The following is a 26436-nucleotide window of genomic DNA, read 5'->3' as shown; positions in this document are numbered from 1 at the left end:
CCCCAAGAATTTGGGACAGGACGTGCGAGCGACTAGATGTGGCCCTTTGTTGTGGCGAAATTAGAGCTTGCCCACGACCTCGGCCTCTGCCTGCACCACCATCACGTCCACTTCCTTGTTCCTTGCCAATGCCCTTGCGCATTTTGCAATGCTGTGCTGACGTGTATTCACTACTTGTGCGTTATATCAAAGTTTGTGGAAATTGCACACAAGTGCACCTGTACGCTGCCACCGACAGGCACACACGTGCGGTTTTAAAAACCAAGCACGGACGCACTAAGATTAAGAACCTAACAGGTTTTTTTGGGGAGCGACAATTACAGACAAGTCAGACACTATCTGGACTGTTTTAGACTGTATACACCAGCCCCAGATATGATGAAGGCTGGTATACGGTCACCACTAGGAATGGCTATATATACCCTGCCTGCCTGCCTGCCTGCCTGTATACTGGTACAATAGTCCTGACAAGGACTCTTCTGGTCACTAGCCTGTATTCAGACCTGGCTATACCCTTCCTGTATATAGCAACAATAGTCCTGAGAAGGACTCTGCTACTGTACTCCGACCTGGCTATACCCTGCCTGCCTGTATACAACTAGAATAGTCCTGAGAAGGACTTTTGGTCACACTGTTTGCAGCCCTGCAACTGAAAAAGCTATAAAGGGCCGCAAAGCTTTCCCTGAATCAGCGACACTCTCCCTGCACTGACTGTCTGGATAGCTGTGAGCAGAGCACAGCGCGCCGGCCGGTATAAAGGCTCGGTCACGCTGTGCAGGCCGGCCAATCACTGCAATTCCACAACTAACAGGGCTGTGGCATTGCAGTGGTCTGCCAGCCAATCCCTGCATGAGGGCTGGCTCTCAAAAGAGCGCCAACATGCAGAAATGAAGACCACGAGTACAGCACGAGTATCGCGAGATTACTCGGTCCCCGCCGAGTAGACCGAGTACAGTGATACTCGTGCGAGTACCGAGCAGTAACAAGCATGCTCGCTCATCACTACAAAATACCTTTTTGCAAGGTTTAGGGTGAAGAATGGAGAGATTTCATAAACCTTGCCCCCATTCTAAAGGCCCTGTCACACACAGAGATAAATCTGCGGCAGATCTGTGGTTGCAGTGAAATTGTGGACAATCAGTGCCAGGTTTGTGGCTGTGTACAAATGGAACAATATGTCCATGATTTCACTGCAACCACAGATCTGCCAAAGATTTATCTCTGTGTGTGACGGGGCCTTGACAAGTGAGAATTGCAACTTAAAGTGGTTGTTCAGTTTAAAACAACAAATCTCCAGTCACTCTATGTTACTGCCGTCTTGTGAATCTTCACATTGTGCACACTGGGTGCTATGAAGATTCTCTAGTGTCAGAGTCGGGAATGGAGGTCATGTGACTGCAGATATGTGATATGTATACTCCTGTCCACAAACCAACTAGACTGTTTCTAGCCTCGCTCAATGCAAGTGTATTGAGTTAGAACTGAAACAGGCTAGTCGGATTCTGAACAAGAATATTACATACTTGCGGCCACGTGACCGCTGTTCCAGGAATTGAAACAGGAGAATCCTTACAGTGCGGATTGCGCGCAATGCAATGTGAGGATTGAAAAGTCTGCATTCACCTACAGTGACTGCAGATTTGTCGCTTTAGACTCGACAACAACTTTAAAGGACATACAATTTTGGTGGGAAACATAACACAAAAATATCGAAGGTGACTTATCTGTGCTAAATGTACACATCGAATTATCAGATGACTAATGTTTCATAAATACTGCAGATCAGTAAGACCTATGGGATCATCTTTAAAGTATCATAAAAAATTAATGGTAAATTGGCTGACAAGTATGCCAAATTTACCAACACATGACCCCACTTTAGTTGATTACAAATACCAACAGACATAACCTATTACAAGCTGTGACCAATCGCAATATGTTGCCAATTCAGTGTATATACATTACTATTAGTCCCTGCATATTAGCAACAAATGCACTGCCAATGTGGTATCATCCATCAAACCAAAGACCCAAGACCAGTGAACACGACCTCCCCTTTCCTGATGGTTAGATTCTTCCCTCATTCTCTTCTGATTTATATAGACTATCAGGTTAAAATATCAATATATACAACCAGCCATACATTTTCCTTGCACACAGTATGTGTGCCTGTGACTACCACTTTTTTTATTGGCTACTTAAAAAGAACTTGATTGTTGATTCATGCTGCCTGAAGCCCCATTTGTGTTATTGTAGCCATGAATTTTTAACTCCTAAATAGAGATGAGCGGACCCATGAAAGTTTGGGTTCTGTTGGTTCAGACGGACTGTAGATAAAGTTCTGTTCTGGACCTGAACTTGACCCAAACCTCATTGGAAGGCACTGATTGGATAGTTTGGCTCTTTGCCCAAGTACAGCCAGCCATAAACAAATCTCTTCCGGGAGAGGTAGAGCATGGATTTTTCCTTTTTTTGTTTTTGTACACACTACACCCAATAATGCTGATTTTACCCCCAATGTGAGCCATTCATACACTGCATGCAGGGAACAGTGGGCTGAGCACTGAGCGTACCCGAGCACAGCGATGCTCGCTCTAGTGGTTAGAATTAGAGTTGAGCGGATCGGTCATAATCCGGGTCCGGCGGATCCGGATCGGGTTGCCGCCGAAGTCCGAATCCGATCTGGAATCAGCGGCCATGTAAATGAATGGCGAGCCGGATCCGGGACGAGAGAGAGGAGACAGAGGAGAGAGGGGAGAGAGGAGAAAGAGGGGAGAGAGGGGAGAGAGAGAGAAAAAAAAAAACATCCCGGATCCGGATCGTGCACCCCGAATCCCGGGTACTGGTCGGACTCAGATTGGACGCTCAAACCGTACGGATCCGGATTTTGCGGATCCGGGTCCGCTCAACACTAGTTAGAATACGTAAAGCCCCTAAACTCAAACACTGATGTTTTTCGTAAAGTCTGTGTAAATTTTGAAGTTCGGGTCCCCTCTACTCCTAAATGTTGCAATATTTCATGGGGATTATGCATCCCAATTGACTTGTCTTAGGCTGGCACGGTCCTTGGATTTTCAACGTATGCTTTTTTTAAGAAAAAACAGCACAGCAATTAGAATTAAAACATTGATGGCTACAATAACGATGCCAGTGAGTGCTTCATGTTCCCATGTTTCGAGTGGCATAACTCTATTGTCAGGGTCTATTTCATGCCGAATTCTTGACCTGTTATTTGTTTAGAAAAAAATTGAATTAGAAATCAACACAAGCATGTAATACTAAGAGAAAGAAAATACTTCTTGGCATTTACAGAGATGTCACATACTTCCATAGGAATTGGGTGAGTGAAATGGAGAGCTTGTTTACCTTGTAGCTAGATGGATGTCATTAACAGTGCACGATTGAAATCTCACATGTTGATTTAAAAATAGCATCATTATTATTATCCTTTCTTTCTAGATCCTCTACCCACTCAACAGTGTTGTGCCTGGGGCAGAAATAAATAGAGGTATAGTCTATGGAGATATGCACAAACGTACTAATGCAAATACCAGCAAGAAACTCTAATTAGAGCACAATGAACATGTTTGTTTCCGGACCTCCAGGGTTATGACATCAGGACCTATACAATGCTTTCGTGGTTTCTGTTTTCAGCACTAAATATAGTGATTTCCAATATAAATTTGTGGTTACTCTTGTGATTTGCACTGCTCTTCTTTAAATAGTAAGTTAAAAAAAATAATTAAACTTTGAAGCCAAATCTGCATTCAGGGATATACATAAACTATACACTGTGTGCAGAATTATTAGGCAAATGAGTATTTGGATCATATGATACTTTTTATACATGTTGTCCTACTCCAAGCTGTATAGGCTTGAGAGCCAACTACCAATTAAGTAAATCAGGTGATGTGCATCTCTGTAATGAGGAGGGGTGTGGTGTAACGACATCAAAACCCTATATAAGGTGTGCTTAATTATTAGGCAACTTCCTTTCTTTTGGCAAAATGGGTCAGAATAGAGATTTGACGGGCTCTGAAAAGTCCAAAATTGTGAGATGTCTTGCAGAGGGATGCAGCAGTCTTGAAATTGCCAAATTTTTGAAGCGTGATCACCGCACAATCAAGCGTTTCATGGCAAATAGCCAACAGGGTCGCGAGAAGCATGTTGGGTAAAAAAGGCGCAAAATAACTGCCCATGAATTGAGGAAAATTAAGTGTGAAGCTGCTAAGATGCCATTTGCCACCAGTTTGGCAATATTTCAGAGCTGCAACGTTACTGGAGTATCAAAAAGCACAAGGTGTGCCATAATCAGGATATGGCCAAGGTAAGGAAGGCTGAAAAACCACCACCTTTGAACAGGAAACATAAGATAAAGCGTCAAGACTGGGCCAAGAAATATCTTAAGACTGATTTTTCAAAGGTTTTATGGACTGATGAAATGAGAGTGACTCTTGATGGGCCAGATGGATGGGCCAGTGGCTGGATTAGTAAAGGGCAGAGAGCTCCACTCCGACTCAGACGCCAGCAAGGTGGAGGTGGGGTACTGGTATGGGCTGATATCATCAAAGATGAACTTGTGGGACCTTTTCAGGTTGAGGATGGAGTGAAGCTCAACTCCCAGACCTACTGACAGTTTCTGGAAGACAACTTCTTCAAGCAGTGGTCTAGGAAGAAGTCGGTATCGTTCAAGTAAAACATGATTTTCATGCAAGATAATGCTCCATCACATGCATCCAACTACTCCACAGCGTGGCTGGCCGGTAAAGGTCTAAAAGATGAAACAATAGTGACATGACCCTCTTGTTCACCTGATCTGAACCCCATAGAGAACCTGTTGTCCCTCATAAAATGTGTGATCTACAGGGAGGGAAAACAGTACACCTCTCGGAACAGTGTCTGGGAGGCTGTGGTGGCTGCTGCACGCAATGTTGATCGTAAACAGATCAAGCAACTGACAGAATCTATGGATGGTAGGCTGTTGAGTGTCATCATAAAGAAAGGTGGCTATATTGGTCACTAATTTTTTGGGGTTTTGTTTTTGCATGTCAGAAACGTTTATTTCTAAATTTTGTGCAGTTATATTGGTTTACCTGATGAAAATAAACAAGTGAGATGGGAATATATTTGTTTTTTATTAAGTTGCCTAATAATTCTGCACAGTAATACCGTGTTTCCCCGAAAATAAGACGTCCCCCGAAAATAAGACATAGCAGGAGTTTTCAGGGATGCTTTAATATAAGACATCCCCTGAAAATAAGACATAGCTGCGGTCAATAATGAAGTGTCATGCAGTGGTGAAAGAGTTAAAGACACTGCAGGACACTTCATTATAGGCAGCGGGCACCCCCAGAAGAGAGAAGACAGAAGAAAGAAGACCCCCGATCATACTCACCAGAAGCCGACCGGGAGCAGGTGAGCGCATCAAGTTCCTGCACACACACACACACATATCAGATCACACTCACTCGCTCTCACACACACCTCACACACACATCAGATCGCATCCACACACTCACAACATCCAGTGATATCGCTTGCTTCTCGGCGGCGATACTGTGCGTGCAGTGACCTTCCAGGACCTGCCGGAAGATCACATGGCCGGAAGCATGTGGTATCTCCGGATATTGTGATTGTGTGAGCGCGTATGTGCGATATCGTCAGTGTGTGTGAGTGTATGCGATCGGATGTGTGCGTGTATGCTGTCTGATGTGTGAGTGTGTTCTGATCTGTGAGTGTGTGTGTGTGAGTGTATGCGATCGGATCTGTGAGTGTCGACAGAGGAGCACGGCGTGCAGCACAGCTACTGGGACCGCCCACCGGTGGGCACTGAGAGAAGTGGGGTGTGTGTGTGTGAGTGTATGTGTGGCGCCCTGGACTAGCCAGGTCGTCACAGGTACTGCAACACACACCCCCAGCCTGAGACAGGCACATCAGCCAGACACAAAATCCTTGTTGCCTCCCTCCAGGGGCTGATGTCCACACCAGGTGGGGTAGAGCCAGGTGGTTGGCCCCACCCACTGAGGAGTTCACAGTCCTGGAGGCGGGAAAAGGAAGTCAGAGTAGAGAACAGTTAGAGGAGTGAAGGGTAGTGGAGGAGCAAACTGACCGTGTCCGGGTGTGTGGCCCAGGCACTAAGAGCAAGGTTGGCAGACGGTGGTGGCCGTCTGCAGGAGAGGCAGATCAAAGCGTAAGCGTAGGACCGGGGACGGGCGGTGGCCCGCCGGTACCGAACCGGGGAGCGAAGTGAAGCTAGCACACACAGGCAGGGCCTACGGACCCCGACTAGGCTTGGAGTCGCCATTAGAGGTCAAATCCGTCAGTGACCGGAACACCAGGGGTTTCCTAACAGCCAAGACCGGATTGAAGGCAACCGTCCGACCAGTGGAAGGAAATACAGCTAACGCCACAGCTAGAGTTCCAAGGGCCAGAGCCTGCGGGCAAAAGGGCTCCTCCGGCACATATATACGCTGGGGAGCGGGTTACCGGTGGAAATCCATCGGGACCGAACATACACAAAGGTGCAGGGAAAGGCAGCCACCACCAACCGCCCGGGAGAAGCCACAGCAGCCGGCTGCGGGACCCGTCCATCCAGCCGTTTGGTTTACCAGAGACTTTGCGTACATTTGTGGCTGAGTGAGTACAACTGTGCCATCCGGCACCGCGCTGCGCAGTCCAGGCGACCCTGCACCTTACCAACCCTGCCTCCCCGTCACCTCACCGGGCCCCGGGACCACCAACCCCTACCCACGGAGGGGAAAAACAACATCCCAGCTGCTCCCTACCATTGCTCCCGGGATCCCCGTCACCAGCAGCGGAGGTGCCCCAACCTCACCACAACCCGTGGGTGGCGTCTCGGACTAAATCCCCAAACCCAAACTACCCCTTTCACTCACAGGCGAGGAGCGCCGCTCGAGTCCCCGGATCCGGCCCACTGCTCGAGCCACCGAGCAGCAGCAGCAGCGCCGGACCCGAGCGTTAGCGAGCGCAGCACCCCGCCGCCCGCGACATATGCGATCAGATGTGTGCGTGTATACTGTCTGATTTGGGACTGTGTGTGAACGTAAGCGATCGCATCTGTGAGTGTCGGCAGGAGGCAGAGGAGCACGGCGTGCAGCACAGCTGCTGGGATCGTGGGGTAGGTGTGTGTTTGTGTGTGAGTGAGTGAGTGTGATCTGATGTGTGTGTGTGTGTGTGTGTGTGTGTGTGAGATCTGATGTCAGCCAGACGCAGGGGAGGCGTGCAGCGTACCTGATGGAAGATCACAGAAGGATCTGGGAGCCTTCAGACGCCCTGGGCTGGTAAGTATGACGATCCTGGGATGGGGGGGTCTGCTTTTTGTGGGGGTAAACTTACCCCCAACCATGTCTCCTCGAGAATAAGACACCCCCTGAAAATAAGACATAGTGCTTTTTTCAGGGCAAAAAAAAATATAAACAGTGTCTTATTTTCGGGGAAACAGGGGTAGTTACCTGCACAAACAGATATCCTCCTAAGATAGACAAATCTAAAGAAACTACAATCCAACTTCCAAAAATATTAAGCTTTGATATTTATGAGTCTTTTGGGTTGATTGAGAACATCTTTGTTGATCAATAATAAAAAAAATCCTCTAAAATACACCTTGCCCAATAATTCTGCACACAGTGTATATCCCTGTATCAATCTATCTACAGTGGCATGCAAAAGTTGGGCACCACTGGTCAAAATTACTGTTATTGTGAACCATTAAGCTAGTTGAAGATGAAATAATATCTAAAAGGCATAAAGTTAAAGATAACACATTTCCTTTGTTTTTCAGGCAAAAAAAATATTTTCATCCTTTACATTTTAAAAATTACAAAAAGGAAAATGGATCAATGCAAACGTTTAAACACCCTTGCAGATTTGTGTGCCCAGATAACTTTGACAAAGGTTTCAGACCTTAATTAGCCTGTTAAGGTTATTGTTCATGACCATCGTTATGAAATGCCAAGTGATGCAAATTTCACAGCTTTATAAAAACCCAGCCTCCTCTATCCTTGTGCCAAAAAACAGCAGCCATAAGTTGTTCTAATCAGCTGCCTAGCACTCTGAAAATGGTAGAGACTCACAAAGGCTGTAAAAAGATAGCAAATTGTCTTCAAGTTGCCCTTTCCTCAGTTCGAAATAGCAGTTAACAGGAACACTAGAGGTCAAGATAGGTCTGGAAGACGAAGCAAAATTTCTGTGAGAGCTGCTCGTAGGATTTCTAGAGAGGCAAGTCAGAACCCCTTCTTGACAGCAAAAGACCTTCAGGAAGATTTAGCAGATTCTGCGGTTGTGGTACATTGTTCTATTTTTCAGAGACACCTGCACAATTATGATCTACATGTAAGAGTCATCAGAAAAAAACCTCTCCTGTGTCCTCACCATAAAATTCAGCATTAGAAGTATGCACAAGAACATCTAAACAAGCCTGATGCATCATGGAAACAAGTTACGTGGACCGATGAGAGCAAAATAGAACTCTTTGGCCACAATGATTATGTGTGGAGAAAAAAGGACACAGAATTTTAGGAAAAGAAAATATCACCAATCATTAAGCATGGAGGGATCAATCATGGTTTGGGGTTGTGTTACATGCAAAGGCAAGGGGAATATTTCATGGGTAGAGGGAAGAATAGATTCAATTAAATTTTGACATATTCTTGATGAAAAGATAACATCATCTGTAAAAAAAAAAACGCTAACCTTGAAAAGAGGATGGCTTCTACAATTGGATAATGAATGATCCTAAGCAAAGGTCAATATTCACAATAGACGACCTCAAAAGGCACAAACTGAAGCTTTTAGTGGCCCTTACAGTCCTCTAATCTGAACATCAGTGAAAATCTGTGGCTAGACCTCAAAAGTGCAGTGCATGCAAGACAACCCAGGAATCTCACAGGACTGAAGACTTTTCCAGGGAAGAATGGATGACAATCCTTCAAACAAGAATTGACCGACTCTTGGCTGACTACAAAAAGCTGTGATATTTGCAAAAGGGGTGCTACTTACCATGCAGGGTATCAAAACTTTTGCATTGGCCTATTGCCCTTTTTATTCATTTTAAAAAGTAAAAGATGAAAATACTTTTTTTTGTCTAAAATACAAAGAAAGTGTGTTAACTTTAACTTTATGACTTTTAGAGATCATTTCATCTTCAACTTGCTTAACTGTTCACAATAACAGTAATTTTGACCAGGGGTGCCCAAACATGTTTGCATGCCACAGTATGTATGTATGTATCTATCTATCTATCTATCCCTCTATCTATCCCTCTATCTATCTATCTATCTATCTATCTATCTATCTATCTATCTATCAAGTAAATATATTTGTAAAGGTGCTATGGGCATGAATTTCTCACCAGATGTTAAACCATATCATAACAAACCATAGATGTTCATAAATTAACTAATGTGTAATAATAAGAATTGACACAAGTAAAAGGTATTGAACACAAGAGGAAAGAGAGGTGCAAAAAGCCATGGAAAGTCATAACACCAGCTGAAATCTATCAGTAATTAAAATGCATTCCTACCACTTAGTGAAAAAATATATCAGCTTGTTCAACTGATAACCTATAAAAAGGTGTCTCATTAAGGTGCCACACAAGAAAATATGGGTAAAACCAGTGAGCTGTGTCAAGGCATTTGCAACCATTTTGTTGCAAAACATTGTGATGCATTGGTTACAGAAGAAGAATTTCTAAACTACAGAAGGTTCCAATGCGCACTGTTAGGGCCAATCATCCTTAAGTGGAAAGAACATAATTTCGCCACAAGATTTCAGACAGAGAGAAAATAATTATCAGAAGAGTTTTCCAAGAGCCAAGAACCAACTGTGGAGAGCTACAGAAAGACTTAGATTCAGCAGGTACAATTGTTTCAAAGAAAACAATTAGTGATGGGCAGACTCACAGATACCCAGGATTGGCGGGTCCAACCGGATTTTTAAAAAAAAACCTAGTTCGGGTCTGGCATTGATCCAAGATATATGGGGAGATGCCAGTCCCCATATAAGTCTATGGAGACCTGAATCAGGTGCTTAAAAATGGTGGTAGAATGGACAGGGTTATTGGAGCAAGCGATTTATAATTATCAGTGTCCACGTGGCTGTAATGCTACTTACAGGGCCACTCATTATCCTTCATGCATATGCACTGCTTCCGTCTACCACCTGCAGTCAGATGCGCCACCACCCTGTGTAACAGTGTGTCTGACTGTTTTCAATCAGAGACACTGTCTGTGTGTCTATAGGGGTGCAAAAATAAATAAATAAATTGGGATTGGATCCCCCATATCATGATACCAAGAACGGATAGAGCATAAGGCTACAGGCTGCAGCCACAAGCTGTGTGCTTATCTTGGCTGTGTATCAAAACTGGTATTCTCAGGCTGGGGAGACCCATTCATATTGGCCCCCCTCAGCCTAAAAATAGCAGCCTGCAGCCACCCAGGATTGTTGCATCCATTAGATGTGACAATCCTGGAACTTTACCCGGTTCATACCGATTGCCCTAGTGTGATGGCAATCAGGGTAATAAGGGTTTAAGGACAGCTCACAGTTGCCAATAAGCCATAGATTAGTAATGGAAGGTGTCTGTGAGACCCCATTACTAAACTAGGGCGGCACGGTGGCTCAATGGTTAGCATTGCAGTCTTGCAGTGCTGGGGTCCTTGGTTCAAATCCCACCAATGACACCATCTGCAAGGAGTTTGTATGTTCTACCCATGTTTGCGTGGGTTTCCTCCCACACCCCGAAAACATACTGATAGGGACTTTAGATTGTGAGCCCCAATGGGGACAGTGTTCCTGATGTATGTAAAGCGCTGCGGAATATGTTAGCGTTATATAAAAATAAAGATTTTTTTTTATTTAAACTATAAGTGAAAATAAATAAACACAAACACTGACAAAAATCCTTTATTTGAAATAAAATACAAAAAAAACTTTCACCACTTTATTAACCCCAAAAGTAACAAGCTCCGACATAATCCACACAAGTTCCCATGACGATTCCAGCTCTGCGACATTACTGAAGGCACATTGTGCAGGAATAGAACATGACTGACTGCTGTGGGATTCAGGCGGAGACTGAGTTTCGGCGATGAGCGGTGATGTCACAGCTGGTGGCTCCCACGGTCCTCTACCAATGATCGCAAATAACCTGACATCAGGTGACCTCATTGAACAGAGTGACCTCACCATAGGTCAAGTCACGGTGCCCAGAGACTTGCATCTCCTGAAAGAAAACTGCATTGTTTGCCAGGAGATGCAGATTTGGAGCTGAAATTTCTACACTATATTTCTGCACCCAATCTACAACTCCCGACAAAAAAAATGCATCAAAGCACCATGAAGTTTTTATGCAATAGTGATGCGATTTTTTGTCAGGATGTGTAGATTGGATGCAGGAATATGGTGTAGAAATTTCAGCACCAAATCTGCATCTCTTTGCTAAAAAAACACGGTTTTCTGTCAGGAGATGCAGGTCTGTGAACTCCGTGACCTCACCTAAGGTGAGGTCACTAAGTTTAATGAAGTCTCCTGAGGTCAGGTACCTGCAGTCACAGATGGAGGACCATGGGAACCTCTAGATCTGACCACAAATAACCTGCGTGACATCACCGCTCATCTTTGAGGCTCAGTCTCTGCCTGAAGCCCACAGCAAGTGGTCATGTTCTATGCCTGCGTACTGTGCCTTTAGTAATGTGGCAAACTTGGAGTCATTGTGGGACCTCATGTGGATTACATCAGACCTGGGTGTTTTGGGGGTTAATAAAGGGGTTAATGACAGCTCACAGTTGCCACTAAGCCCTAGATTAGTAGTGAGATGCATCTATGAGACGCCCATTACTAAACTGTAAGTGAAAAGAAATAAACAGAAACATACAAAAAGTCCTTTATTTGAAATAAAATACAAAAAACGCCCTCTTTCACCCCTTTATTAACTCCCAAATCACCCAGGTCCGAAATAATCCAGACCAAGTCCCACAATGATTCCAATTCTACTACATTACTGATGGCACAGTACACAAGCATAGAACATGACCGCCCGCTGTGGTCTTCAGGCAAAGACTGAGCTGCAGTGATGAGCAGTGATGTCACTTAGGTTATTTGCAATCACAGCGGGAGGTTCCCATGGTCCTCCACCTGTGATCCCAAGTACCTGAGCTTAGGTGACTTAATTGAACTAAGTGACATCTCCTCAGATGAGGTCACCAAGTTCACAGACCTGCATTTCCTGGCAAAAATCCACATTTCTTTGCCCAGAGAAGATGCAGATTTAGTGCTGAAATTTCTACACCATATTCCTGCACCCAATCTACACCACCTGGCAAGAAAATGCATTAAAACACCATAATGTTTTGATGTGATAGTGATGCAATTTGAACAATGGGAAAAAGGATGAAGCTAAATAAAAGGCAATATGGAGTACAACATGTTAGAGGCGGCAAAAGCAGGACGACTCTTTATATACTGCCAGAATTACAATGAATGGTTTAGATCAAAACATTTTCATGTGATTAAATTGTGCAAAGTCCCAACCTAACTTCCACTGAGAATCTGTGACAACATTTAAAAATTGCTGTTCACACACTCTCTATCCAATCTCACTGAGGTATAGCTATTTTGCAAAGAAGAATGGGCAAAAATTTAACCTCTAGATGTGCAAAGTTGGTAGAGACATACCCCAAAAAACCTATAGCTGTAATTGCAGCAAAAGGTTATTCTACAAAATAGTGACTCAGAGGGTCTGAATACAAATATATGCCATAATTTTCAGCTATATTTTTAAACTATTTAGAAAACTATGTATCATTTCCTTTACACTTCACAAATACTTGTAACCTAGAATTGGTGTGTCAAATAAAATCCCAATACATTTACATTTGTGGGTGTAACATGGAAAAATATGGAAATGTCCATGGAGTATGAATATCTTTTCAAGGCACTGAATATGGGGGAAGGTGTACCTTCATAAAAAAAGTAGAAATACTTGACAATCCACAAACACGGTTCTTGGGACATACCACCAGTTCCACTGCCAAATCAATGGAATACCAAGCTATGAGTTTACCTGGAATGGAGACTTGAGGGGTCTGGCTACCATACATTTTTTCACCCCATGCCATAATCCTGGGTCCTGAGACTAGGACCAATGTGATATTCCCTCTTTGAAGGTATACCAAGGAGTGTGTGTGTGTGTGTGTGTGTGTGTGCGTGCGTGCGTGCGTGCGTGCGTGCGTGCGTCCGTGCGTGCGTGTGTGTGTGTGTGTGTGTGTGTTTCTCATGGCTTTCATACTCTACTGAATAAATTGAGATATTTTGAACATTTTATTTCCATTTTTCATCATTTGTATATCTTTAATGTGTCTATCCAACCTGTGATTTCCACAAATCCACAACTTTTACTTCTAGGTATTAGAGTTTTGATGTTGAAAAGTGTAGAACGTTAATCACATCCTTTCAAGATTAAAAAAAGGGTTATATTGAAATAGGGAATAAATAACATAATGCATCCTTGCAATTGTATCTAAAACCACAGTTGGACCCGTCTCATCAATTGCAATGCCTGACCTACAGAGATAGGCCTAGATGTTGTGGGGATGCTGAACCAATCTAAGGTCGCTATGGGTTGATGGTAATAATCTCACTTGTGTTCCACAGAAGGGCAAAATGTAATGGTCATAACATGGATGTAAATTAATGCTATATATAAATAAAACCTTAAAGGGGTGGTTCACTACTGTGCAATAGTGGCCAAATCCCTGTAAAACTGATAAGAAAGGTTTTTTCTAAAATACCTTGTTTAGTCAATTCTACCTCTGAGCAGCGCTATTGTGGACCGGACATCCCCATAAAGTGACCCACGACCTCCATGACCTCTGAGATCCGGTGATGTCACATCAACTTCTAGTTGACCCGACATCACCAAGCCTGGCTGCAATCTTTCTGAGTGACTGGACTGTGGGTGGCGTATCACTGCTCATCACAGTTCAGCATATCGGGCGCACTCTCCTTCACTGCCACAAGCAGGAACGATGCTGGGCTGTGACGCTGGGCTGTGACAAGTGGCAAAACTCCGCCCACAGCCCAGTCACTCAGGGAGAATATGTCCGCCTCGGTGATGTCTGGGTCAACTGGAAGTTGACGTGCAATCACTGGATCTCATAGGTCACGGAGCCCTGGGGGTGTCACTTCATGGGGATGAGCGGACCGCAAAAGCGCCTCTCAGAGGCAGAATAGGCTGAACAAGGTATTTTGTTTTACATCAGTTTTACAGAAATGTGGCCACTACTGCAGAGTAGTGACCAACCTCTTTAATGACATCCATATCACATTCAGGATGCTTTATGCATCGCAGATTTTCTACCAACAATTTAAACATCATAATCTAAGTTCAGTAAAACCATCTGAGGTCTGGGTTTTCGAGTTTATAATGTGAATTGTTAAAAAATATATACTAACTGTAACATATAGTAGGAAATCATTTGTCTCATCAATATAAACGTCTGAGCAAATAGATTTTTAGATTGCGTTTTGTTACTATTTACTTTTCAATGTGCTATCACTTCATAATTCTTTTTGCTCAGTCTTAACGGTCTCAACATATAAAAAATACAAAACACACACGTTACCTTAATCCAATAGACGGCTGTAAACTTTCAAATGAAAAAATGTAACAGTAAAGAGATGGATTAAGTCCGAAATTCAAAAGGACTATTATAGGGCTCCAAATCCAACAATATGGTCCCTGGTTGAATACACAAAAAACACACAAGATAATAGTCAATGGCCGTCTTCCTCATTTGCCTATCCGACACTGTGTCTTTGATAAATGAGTCCTTGTAAACTATGCATTTAGGGATTAACATGTAAAAGAATCATTGCTGAAGCGTAAATTTCAAAACATATATTTGTTTTGTTAAGCAAAGTTTTTTGTGCGTGTGTGTATGTGTGTGTTTTTTCTGTAAAGCATACAATGTTGTAACAGTCCTTCTGCCGCAAAATGGATCGGCCATTGAAATGGAAGCCGAGTTCACATGACTGCTACTCTGTTCTGCCAGCTTGTTGTTTGCACTCTCTCCTCGTCTTTTCAAGATCCTATTTCTGTATTTATCCGCAGCATTTCCTTTCTAAGCAAGGCCCTTTTGATTATTTCAAAGAAGAGTTGGGGCCTGCAGTTTTAATGAAGTCCATTCAATCAAGCCCATGGAAGCATGCATATTGATGCCAGCCTCGTAAATGACTGACCAGGGAACACGTCTGATGATAGAGGGCTGCCAGCACAAAATCTACAGCTCCTCCAGTTTATTTCATATTTGCTTTCTCATCCATTACTAATATGTGTGTGTTCTGTAGGTATTAATTAGGAACTAATACTGGTAGGTGTATCTGTTCCAGACACCTATTATAGCTTATTACTCAACTGTGCCTGAGAAAAATGGATCTAGTAGGAATTCAAGACATCTATTATGGATTACTAGCATCTATATGAGGCATATGTATATGGATGAGATCTGGACATCTCAATATATACTGTACAATATGTTGTAGGCAACAATATATGTATAGTGCTAGACGTTTATTAATACTGGTTCATCCATGAACTCTGTGTATGCTTTGTAGACTTTTTGTACATATGTGAATGTGTTGCTAACATAAAACACTTTATGGGTTTCTTTTAAAATAAATTGTAGGTTGAGCTTGAGGGATATACAGTCATATATATATATATATATATATATATATATATATATATATATGTATATATATATGTGTGTGTGTATATACACTGTGTGTATATATATATATATATATATATATATATATATATATATATATATATATATATATACATGTATGCAGCCATATATGAGGGATATATATATATATATATCCCATATATATATATATATATATATATATATATATATATATATATGGGACATGCACCCATATATGAGTGCTAAGTAGAAGCAGAGCAGAGTCTTAGATTCTGGTTCTTTGGATTGTGATCACTCCGCATTCTTAATTCACTAGGATTAAGCTATAATTAACACCACAGTTATTAACACACAGCATTACATAACGCAATCAACTCTATTACATCTGTAAAAAACTGTTGATGTTTTTAGTTCAAATAGAAAAAGAAATATGTAGAAATATAACAAAAGCAAGCAAAAGAAATGACAAAAAAATCAATTTATAAAAAAAAATATATATTTTTTTGCACACACATATAATAAAATGTGTACTAGATTTATACATATCATCATATCATGTGCTAGTGGGGATCTGTTCATGAAACACAGACATATACATAAGGAGGTTTGGGGTGAATTTTCCTATCTAAAAACATAAAAAAGGGCAATTCTTTCACCTACTTTGTATAGGTGATGGGTAGTATTTATACCTAAATCTGTTTGTTAGATGCCTCTGGAATAGCAAGTGTTCACTCCAGTCTTGTTCTAGCCATTCTCAAACATATGATCTGTAATTACAGGTATTATTTGTTCCACCAACCCTCTATAATGTGAACATTAAATTATAACCATTATACTGTATATATGTGGAAGGGGGTAAATCGAACCCACTTTGCCAGTGCAGTACATGCCAGTACACGTAGTATTTATGAAAGGGATGATTGACATCATTGTCCTTTGATACAAAATCCCATAGATTATAATGGATTAGATTGTAAGAAACAAACTCTATATTGGTATTTATTGCCACTAATATAAATGAAGAGGTTTAATAACATTACCATCTATTCTCATTGGGTGGGCCACACATGCAATCACTTAAATTGTGGTACATAAATTATATATTTATATATACTGTAATCCGGTAAAGTACCCTGGCAGCCGGATTGTAATACTTGTTGTAGATGTATTTTGCTGCAGTTTAAAAATACATGCATGCATGTTGTGCAGAAATATTATTTAAAAAGGCCAGAAAAAAAAATTATATATATATATATATATATATATATATATACACACACACACATATATATATACTATGTATGTGTATATAAATGTGTGTGTGTTTGTGTGTTTGTATATATACATATATATATATATATATATATATATATATATATATATGATTGAGAGAGATAGATATATATATACATATATATTGTGTATATGTTATGTGTGTGTATATATATATATATATATATATATATATATATATGTGTGTGTGTGTGTGTGTGTATATTGTATAGTGTGTAGAGGAATCTCAAGACCCACCTCTTCCAACAAGCCTACAACCTACAATAGCCCTCAGTCCAGTAGACCACTGGGCAACCAGCTCTGTCCTCACCTATTGTACCATCACCCATTCCCTGTAGACTGTGAGCCCTCGCGGGCAGGGTCCTCTCTCCTCCTATACCAGTCTGTTTTGTACTGTTAATGATTGTTGTACGTATACCCTCTTTCACTTGTAAAGCGCCATGGAATAAATGGCGCTATAATAATTAATAATAATAAATAATAAAATATACCTATCCATAAATATACATATACATAAATATATATATATATATATATATATAAAATATTTATATACTGTATATATATATATATATATATATATATATTTGTGAAGAAATATTATCTAAAAAGGACAGAAATATTTTAAAAAAAAGTAAATATATATATATATATATATATATATATATAAATAATTATTATTAGATAGTAAATGCTGCACCTAAGTAAGCACTATAACAAATTGCAATATATATATATATATATATATATATATATATATTGCATATATATATATGTGTGTGTGTTTATATATATATAGTATTATTGTTATATACAATATATATTGTAATATAATCATCATATAATACAATATATATTGTACTATTATTACATAGTAATGTAGTAATGCTGCACCTAAGTAACCAATATAACAAGTTTCTAATGAAAATATAAATATTTTTAAATTTGTTTAACAATTGCTCGCAGCCCATAGGTGGCGCTCTTGCTAAAACACCTTATATATTTTTGCTGCATTTTGAAAGGGCAGGACAGCCAGAAAAATAATGGTTACTTGAAAGGGTCAACTATTCTTTCTGCCCACAGACATTTCTATGCTGTCTTGTATTTTTATGTATTTTGTTTTCTGAGAAGATGCGGTTAATACGCAGTTACCCTTTAAGCGATCAATCAGGGGCATTGCAGGAGTGATGATTAGAAATGTAAAGTAAATCTATGTTGTTATATTGAATTCTTAACTAATAACGTACATGTACAATTACCTAGTTTTCTCGTGATGGAGAAAACGCTGCCAGAATCTCCTTACCAAACATATTTGCTTAAGATGCTGGGTTTATAGTTTGGGAATATTCAACTCCTGAAAGTTTTTGTTAAGCTCCTATGAAAAGACTCAATGGCTGGGAATACCATTCTAATGACATGGGAGCACAGCTTACTTAGAAGATGAAAAGAGACTTGTAGTCTCATAGCAAACCCTTACATTCGTCAAATAAGGAGCCCTAATGATGGGGTGAGAGCCGGTGAATGCCTAAAACAAACTATAGAACAGCTAAAATAAAGCAGCCAGGGGTTTAAGATATATTAAATTACCATGATTAGGAATTTAGGCATGGCTCAATCCTGTTGGAGAGGCTGGGGAGACTGAAAGTACAGCTATTCATTTCTGGGGAGAAGGTCACGGGGTTAGGGAGGTTCACAGGACCTGCTTCCATTCTTATGCTAACACATAATGCAGACACTGGGGCTTACTGGCCTGGAAGATATAAATGATTTTGCAATAATCCTAGGCCCTCTGTTTGTGAGAGGAGCTGGTCTATAGCTAATTGCAGCTCTGCCTCCTTATATTACAATCACACTTGTTATGATTCCTGTGACAAGTAAGCATTTTCCTTTGGCAATATTATGTTAGTAAGGTGATGATGTTTGGGTGTGAGCATGCCGAATATCCCCCCGACTGTATTAGTGAACGAGAAGTAAGTTGTTACATTGGCGGTCAATGATAGTGTCATTGTATTGGCGTTCTGCCTCTATGTGTGCCATATAAACAGAGAATATTTTTCGTTATTTCTGTAAATTGTGTTAATTGTTGAAGTTTTGGCTAATTATCGCCTCGGGATAACACATAAATTGAACCATATAGTTCCCTAAACCAAGAATAATATGTGTTTTCAAAGTAAAACATGCACAAAAACATGAATATAATGTAATATCACATAATATATTTATGGAATTGGATTTGTGGTATCATTATAACACCCGCTACAATCTGTATCGCACAATTTGTTTTAAATATTGCTAATAATGACTTTCACTTAAGTATATTTTCTATTATCATTATTCTAACATTTTTACTTACATAAAAAGGTAATTTGGAAAAAAGACAATGTTTGTAAAAGTTTTACCTAATTAAAATATTATGTGAGGTATCCAATGGGTTATAATTAGGGATGATCGAATACCTCAAATATTCGGCTTCGCAAATATTTGCCGAATAGGTCGCCGCTATTCGACTATTCGCGAAAATTCAATGCGTAATGTGAGTCTATGGGAAACCCGAATAACAACTATTCGGAACTATTCGGGCTTCCCATAGACTTACATTGCGCATCAAATATTCGCATAGCGGCGATCTATTCATCGGATATTCGCGAAGCCGAATATTTGAGGTATTCAATCATCCCTAGTTATAGTCATATAATGCCGACATTTTGCAGAAATTTCTGAACCTCCCACATTCATTCATGTTGCCAGTGATTTTGTCTGATTTCAGTATTTTTTGTCTTCTACTGAAGGGAAAATATGTCAATACAATTTTATGGCAACAGGCTCTAACCTTGACTAGATAATAGGTAATCCTATGATCTGACCCTCAGCATTGTTAAAGGGAATCTGTCAGCAGGTTTTTGCTACCTCATCTGACAGCAGCATGATGTAGACAAAGATTCTGAATCCAACAATGTATCACTTAGATTACTGGGTACTGGGTGTAGCCGTTCTGACACAATAAGAATTTTAAGATTTAACCATCTAGCAGAGCTGAGAGAGCTTCCCCCCTCCTCCCCCCACACCAGGCTCTCTATAGACATTGACACCTTGCTCTCAATGCACAATCAGAGGAGGGGATGTGCCGGACTACTGTGTGGGTTGCATTGCAGTCCTACAATGATAAGTCCTGCTGCTTAAATAAACATAGCAAATAAACAACAGATCGGACCTTGACAAGACAGGCATCTGTAATATTCTATGTTTTAACCCTTGCATCATGCTGTCTTCAGATTACATAGCAAAAACCTGCTGACAGATTCCCTTTAAAAAATAAAGTCTCCAGTGTCACCTGTATATGATGCCCTTTCTCTGCACCATACATTGAGTGTTATGTGCAAATCAATGAACACAACAGAAATGCTTCAGTGCTGCTTCAGGTGTCACTAACTGAGATAAATTGTAGATGTAGTTTTACTATTCATAACTGCAGTTGCACAATTGTTTGCCCTGATAATATTCTGATATACACTGATGAGTAAAAGGTTAACAATATTTTGAACTTTTGACTTTCAGGCTCCACATCTTACCATCCACTACAGCTTCGAACATGAGACTGCCTTCATTTCATAGACAAACATCTTTGCTAGCTCATACATAAATTTGACTTGCAGCTATGTAGCATATGATTAGTTATACAGATTCTTGTCATGTCACTGCATTGTTACTGTTTTGCTCCTAGTAGTGGAACAATCTTTTCCTGTATACTACAAATTACAACCTGTTCTCACATTCCCTAATAGCTCAGTGTGTTATTAGGTTCATTCCCAAGGGAAAGGGCATTGGTTCAAATCGAGAAACAGCCATGACGAAGATTTCCCAAGAAAAAGAAACGCCATCATCCAGTTGATTGATAGCAGTCTCTCTGCCAAAACAGTTGTCGAACTGCATCATGACTGTTGGAAGAATATGAAATGAAGTCCATCAATTCAAAAGCCAAGAGGTGGATGTCCAGGCAGAATATGGGAGTCAACAAGTCAGCTCATCACAAGGTCTATCGGTTGTGGCGCAACAATCATGGCAGTGGAGGTAGCTCATATACTCTGTAATAGTTAGATCATAGACATCCATGGAAGCACCGTGCGACACATGTTACACAAGTCTGGAATGTTCGCCCAAAAAAAGGTGACGAAGCCTAAACTTCAATATCGTCATAACAAGCAGCACAAGTTTGAAAAACAGTGCGAAAAGTGAACCGTAGAAGATTGGAAACAGATTATTTGGAGCGACAAAAGTCAATAGACTAAGCTCTGATTGGTGTAAATGGGTCTGGAAGAAAAAATGGAAAAAGGGCTAACGGATCGAGAAATTGAAGGAACTTTCAAATTTGGTGGCGGAAGCTTGATGATATGAGATTGTTTTACATTGTTTTACATCCAAAGGCTTACTTGACAAGGATTGATGGTGGTCTCAATAATGAGCTATATGTGAGTACTACAGGTTGAAAAAGGATGACTTAGTGTTGCAGTAGGACAACTAGTAGCATATGTCGAGATTTGCGAATAAATGGTTGAATGACAATGAAGACAAGGTGCTGAATTGGCACCTACAGTCCCCAGACCTCAATCCAATTGAACACTTGAGGATAGAGTTAAAGAAAAAGCTATATACATACCCAAGTGAGTCAAGCAGTATGCACCAATATTGGAAACATGTAGAAGAGACCTGTTATTAGATTTTGATCGAGACATGTTTGAATCTGATCAAGAGCATGCCCAGAAGGATTCAGGCAGTGTTGAAAACCAAAGCTGGATTTACAAAATGCTAACAAAATAATTAAAATTAATATTTTGATTTTTAGGAGGAATATAGTAACAATGCAGTGACATGAGAAGAATCTGCAAAACTAATCATATGCTAAATATTTGCAAGTCATATTTATGTATGAGGTAGCCAAGATGATTGGCTATAAAATTAAGATAGTCTCACGTTCGAAGCTGTAGTGCAGGGGTGGGGAACCTTTTCTGTGACTACTAGGCACATTGCTGGGGTCCACAGTGCTCGGACAGCAGTCACGTCTTACTGGCTGTCGGCCCTTGAAAGCCCAAAGTGTGCTGCGAGCACGTGCATGCAACGTTCACTACTGAATACTGCATGCACATACACCAAAAGATTAGGTCCTCATGTGCCAGTGCCAGTGTGCTAAGGATGCACTTTGTGGGTGGGGTTAGCATGTGATGCACTTCTGTCCCACAAAACTCAGAAGCTGAGCAGCAGCCATTGTGTCCCCAGTACTGTACATGCCTCCCAGTGTTGTATATAACCCCCACTGATGTATATGCCTCCAAAGCTGTCTGTTCCCTTCAGTGATGTATATACCCCCTCTATTGCTGTATGTACCCTCAACTGATGTATATACCCCAGTGCTGTCTGTTCCCCCAGTAATGTATATACCCCCAGTGCTGTATGTGCTTCTTAGCGATGTTTATACCCCGTGATGTCTGTGACCCCAGCCTACCCTTTGATGTACATGCCTCAGCATCTTCTGTGATGTACGTGCCCCAGCCCCTCCTGTGATGTATATGCACCAGCAACTCCTGTAATATATATGCCCTAGCATCTTCTTTCATGTATACGCCCCAGACCTTCCTGTGATGTACAGTATAATCCCAGCCCCCCTGTGATGTATATTCCTCCACCATTTTCTGTGATATATATGCCCCAGCATCTCTTGGGATGTACTGTATATGCTTCCATGTCTCCTGTGATTTAAATGCTACTTTCATCTCCTGTGATGTACATGTTCCCAGCCCATCCTGTGATGTATATGCCCCAGCCCCTCCTGTGAAGCATATGTCCAAGGGTCTCTAGGGTCTCTTGTGATGTATATGCCCCCATCAATCTTCTTTGATGTATATACGGCAGCCCCTATGTCTCCTGTGATGTGTATATACAGCAGTCCCAGCATCTCCCATGTGATGTATATGATTTGCAAAACTTATTATTGCAAAGAATTGACTGTGCTCTAAACCGAAGCAAACCTGGAAAAGCAATTGCGAGAAACTAAATAATGATCAATATCACCATCAATCTTCTTGATGTATATGCCCACAGCCGCTTCTGTGAAGCATATGTCCAAGGGTCTCTAGGGTCTCTTGTGATGCATATGCCCAAGCCCCTTTTGTGATGTTTATACCACTAGCCCCTCCTATGATGTATATGCCCCCAGCCTCTCCTGTGATGTGTGTCCCAGCATCTCCTGTGATGTATATGCTCCAGCCCCTCCTGTGATGTATATGCCCAAACATTTCCAGTGATGTATTTGCCACAGCCTCTCCTGTGCTGTACATGCCCCCATCGTCTTCTGTGATGTATATACGGCAGCCCCTATGTCTCCTGTGATGTGTATATACAGCAGTCCCAGCATCTCCCATGTGATGTATATGATTTGCAAAACTTATTATTGCAAAGAATTGACTGTGCTCCAAACCGAGGCAAACCTGGAAAAGCAATTGCGAGAAACTAAATAATGATCAATATCACCTAACATCACAGATGCACCACAGAGAAGTACTGTAGATCCAGCCACCACAATAGGGGTGAGTTAATTGTTTGACCAAATATAACAGGGCAATGTTCAAGTTGATAATTTTGTGCGACCCCCAAATGATGATAGAAATTTACAAATGGAACATGGCAAAAAAAAAAATTCAACATGGCCCTTGGCAAAAAAAGTGAATGGTGAAATATGAAGCTTGAATGTCAAAAGTTCAAAACATTGTAACTAGTGATAAACGAGCGTGCTCCCCATTGCTCGTTACTCGATTGAGCATAGAGCATTGGAGGTTAAAAATGCTTGAGTTCCCCTTGACTTCCATTATACTCGATACTCGAGTTGTGCCCAAACACCCCGATGCTCGATCAAGTAACGAGCAGTGGTGATCACGCTGGATCAGCAGCTAAATTGCTAACCCTTTTGCTTGTCAGTATAACCTAGTATATCTGCTTTTAGAAATGAAACCCCTGACTTTAATACACCTTGTGCCGATAACATTGTAAACAATTCTGTGTTAAGAGTAAGCTCCATTTATGAATCAGTTCAGAAATGTAAAGATTCCATTAAACGTTATGAAGGCAAACTCAAATCATCCAAAATTTATAACATTCAATTATCTTTGGAAAAATGCTAAAAAGATCTTATTTTACTGAACCTCATTATAGTTTAATTAATTAACTAAAAAAGTTATCACATAGGCCCTGCATGACTGCTCATGCAGCGGGACCCAAGGTGATTAGCTGTTCATTGCGGTGGTCATATCTTAAAAGAGGTTATCTGTGATGAGGCTACCCCTTTTAACTGTTTGCAAATTTTTTTAAAACTTTATATCCTGATATAAAGGACATTTACTGTACTATAATGGATCGGCCATTGGGCATCTATGAAGGTAGATTGCAATTGGAATTTACACCACTAATTCAACTATTAATTGTTATAAAGGGGATCTGCACATGTCAAAGTTCCTATACAGAAGAGTCCTTTGACAATTAACTTATCACAGAATTTCTCTCTTCTGGAGCCTTCATTAATCAGCTGTAACCTGTGCAGAAAACTGGTAGTGACTCCCAAAGGCCCATGTTTAACATCCTAAGGCCCGTTTCACACATCAGTGAAAAACACAGATGTTCTCCACTGACGTGTAAAACACGCACATGTCTCTCCGTGTGCCGTGATTCACGGCACACGTGGGTTGTCTAAGTGCAAACCGGGCTCCGTTCTCCGTGGTCCGTGATTGCACATAGAGATTTAGGGGCACTTTGCACACTACGACATCGCAAGCCGATGCTGCGATGCCGTGCGTGATAGTCCCCGCCCCCCGTCGCAGCTGCGATATCATGGTGATAGCTGGCGTAGCGAACATTATCGCTACGCCAGCTTCACATGCACTCATCTGCCCTGCGACGTCGCTCTGGCCGGCGACCCGCCTCCTTATTAAGGGGGCGGGTCGTGTGGCGTCATAGCAACGTCACACGGCAGGCAGCCAATAGAAGCGGAGGGGCGGAGATGAGCGGGACGTAAACATCCCGCCCACCTCCTTCCTTCCGCATAGCTGGCGTGAGCCGCAGGACGCAGGTAGGAGATGTTCCTTGCTCCTGCGGCTTCACACACAGCGATGTGTGGTGCCGCAGGAACGAAGAACAACATCGTAACATCGGTCCTTCCGAAATTATGGAAATGACCGACGCTACACCGATGATACGATTATGACGATTATGCGCTCGTTAATCGTATCAAAAAGGCTTTACACACTACAATATCGCCTGTGACGCCGGATGTGCGTCACTTTCAATTTGACCCCACCGACATCGCACCCGCAATGTAGTGTGCAAAGTGCCCCTTACTCACCTGTGCCCGCTCCCGCTCTCCATGGTGCTGAACGCTCCCATGGTGCAGCATCCGGCCGGCGCTGACCTCCGCAGCAGCTGCTTCCGGGTCGGCTGTGTCGTGCATTCATGAATATGCACGACAGTAATGAGCCAGCTCAGAAGCAGAAGGCAGAACAGGCTGCAGAGAGCGCGGCTGAAGCCGGGTGAGTAAAAATGATTTTTATTTTATATGCACTTTGTTTTCTGGCACGTGTTTCACGGATCACACCACTGCATGGTCCGTGGGACATCAGTGATGCCAGAAAAAAATGGACATATCTCCGTGCGGCAATCACGGACACTCGGGTACGCCACACAGAGACACATTCAGTGAAAAATCACTGATGTGTGAGCAGACCCATTGATTATAATGGGACTGCGTATGTCAGTGATTCTGGCACGTAGAAAAAAAAGCACAAACGTACCAGAATTACTGACGTGTGAAACAGGCCTAAGGCTGAGGCCACAAGGGGATTAGTGCGAGTCCTCACATGACACTCGGCTCACGCTCGCAGCATAACGGGAGCCGAGTGTTATGCAAGTGTCATGCGACTGTGGTCCAACCGTGCGATCAGACCACAGCTGCAGAGGAGAGGGCCGGTGCTGCGGAGGGGAGGGCCAGCGCTGCAAAGCAAAGGGAGGGATTTATCTCCCTATCTCCTCCATTGCCAGCTGATACGAAAATCGCACTGCTTTAGCATTACACTGGTGTAACTCAAGTGCAATGCAATGTTTCTCTCGCCCCATAGACTTGTATGGGTGCGAGTGAAACAGGATCGCATTCCACTCACAGCATGCTGCGACAGTTTTCTCGGTCCGATTAGGGCTGAAAAAACAAACGCTTATGGGAGCAGGCACATAGAGTAACATTTTTATCGCATTCCACTTGCTACGTATTACTCGCCATGTGTGCAAGCCCTAACATTCATAATATACAGTACTACCGGAGCTAAAAACAATAATGGATACATGGATTTGATTTGTGGGGAGGAGACTGTTAAAT

The 26436-nt window shown here is 41.7% G+C and overlaps 1 long non-coding RNA gene across 1 annotated transcript in view; it reads right to left on the bottom strand.

Moving 5' to 3' along the window:
* Nucleotides 1-26436, bottom strand: part of LOC142301791 (uncharacterized) — a 150611-nt gene that overhangs the window by 55687 nt on the left and 68488 nt on the right. Inside the window, exon 2 of the long non-coding RNA XR_012752882.1 lies at nucleotides 14649-14764. This is a non-coding gene — a long non-coding RNA (uncharacterized LOC142301791). The remainder of the gene's footprint in view (nucleotides 1-14648; nucleotides 14765-26436) is intronic.

The sequence above is a fragment of the Anomaloglossus baeobatrachus genome, chromosome 4 (assembly GCF_048569485.1).
Source record: "Anomaloglossus baeobatrachus isolate aAnoBae1 chromosome 4, aAnoBae1.hap1, whole genome shotgun sequence".
NCBI classification, from domain to species: Eukaryota; Metazoa; Chordata; class Amphibia; order Anura; family Aromobatidae; genus Anomaloglossus; species Anomaloglossus baeobatrachus.
This window is presented reverse-complemented; position numbering and strand designations above follow the sequence as displayed.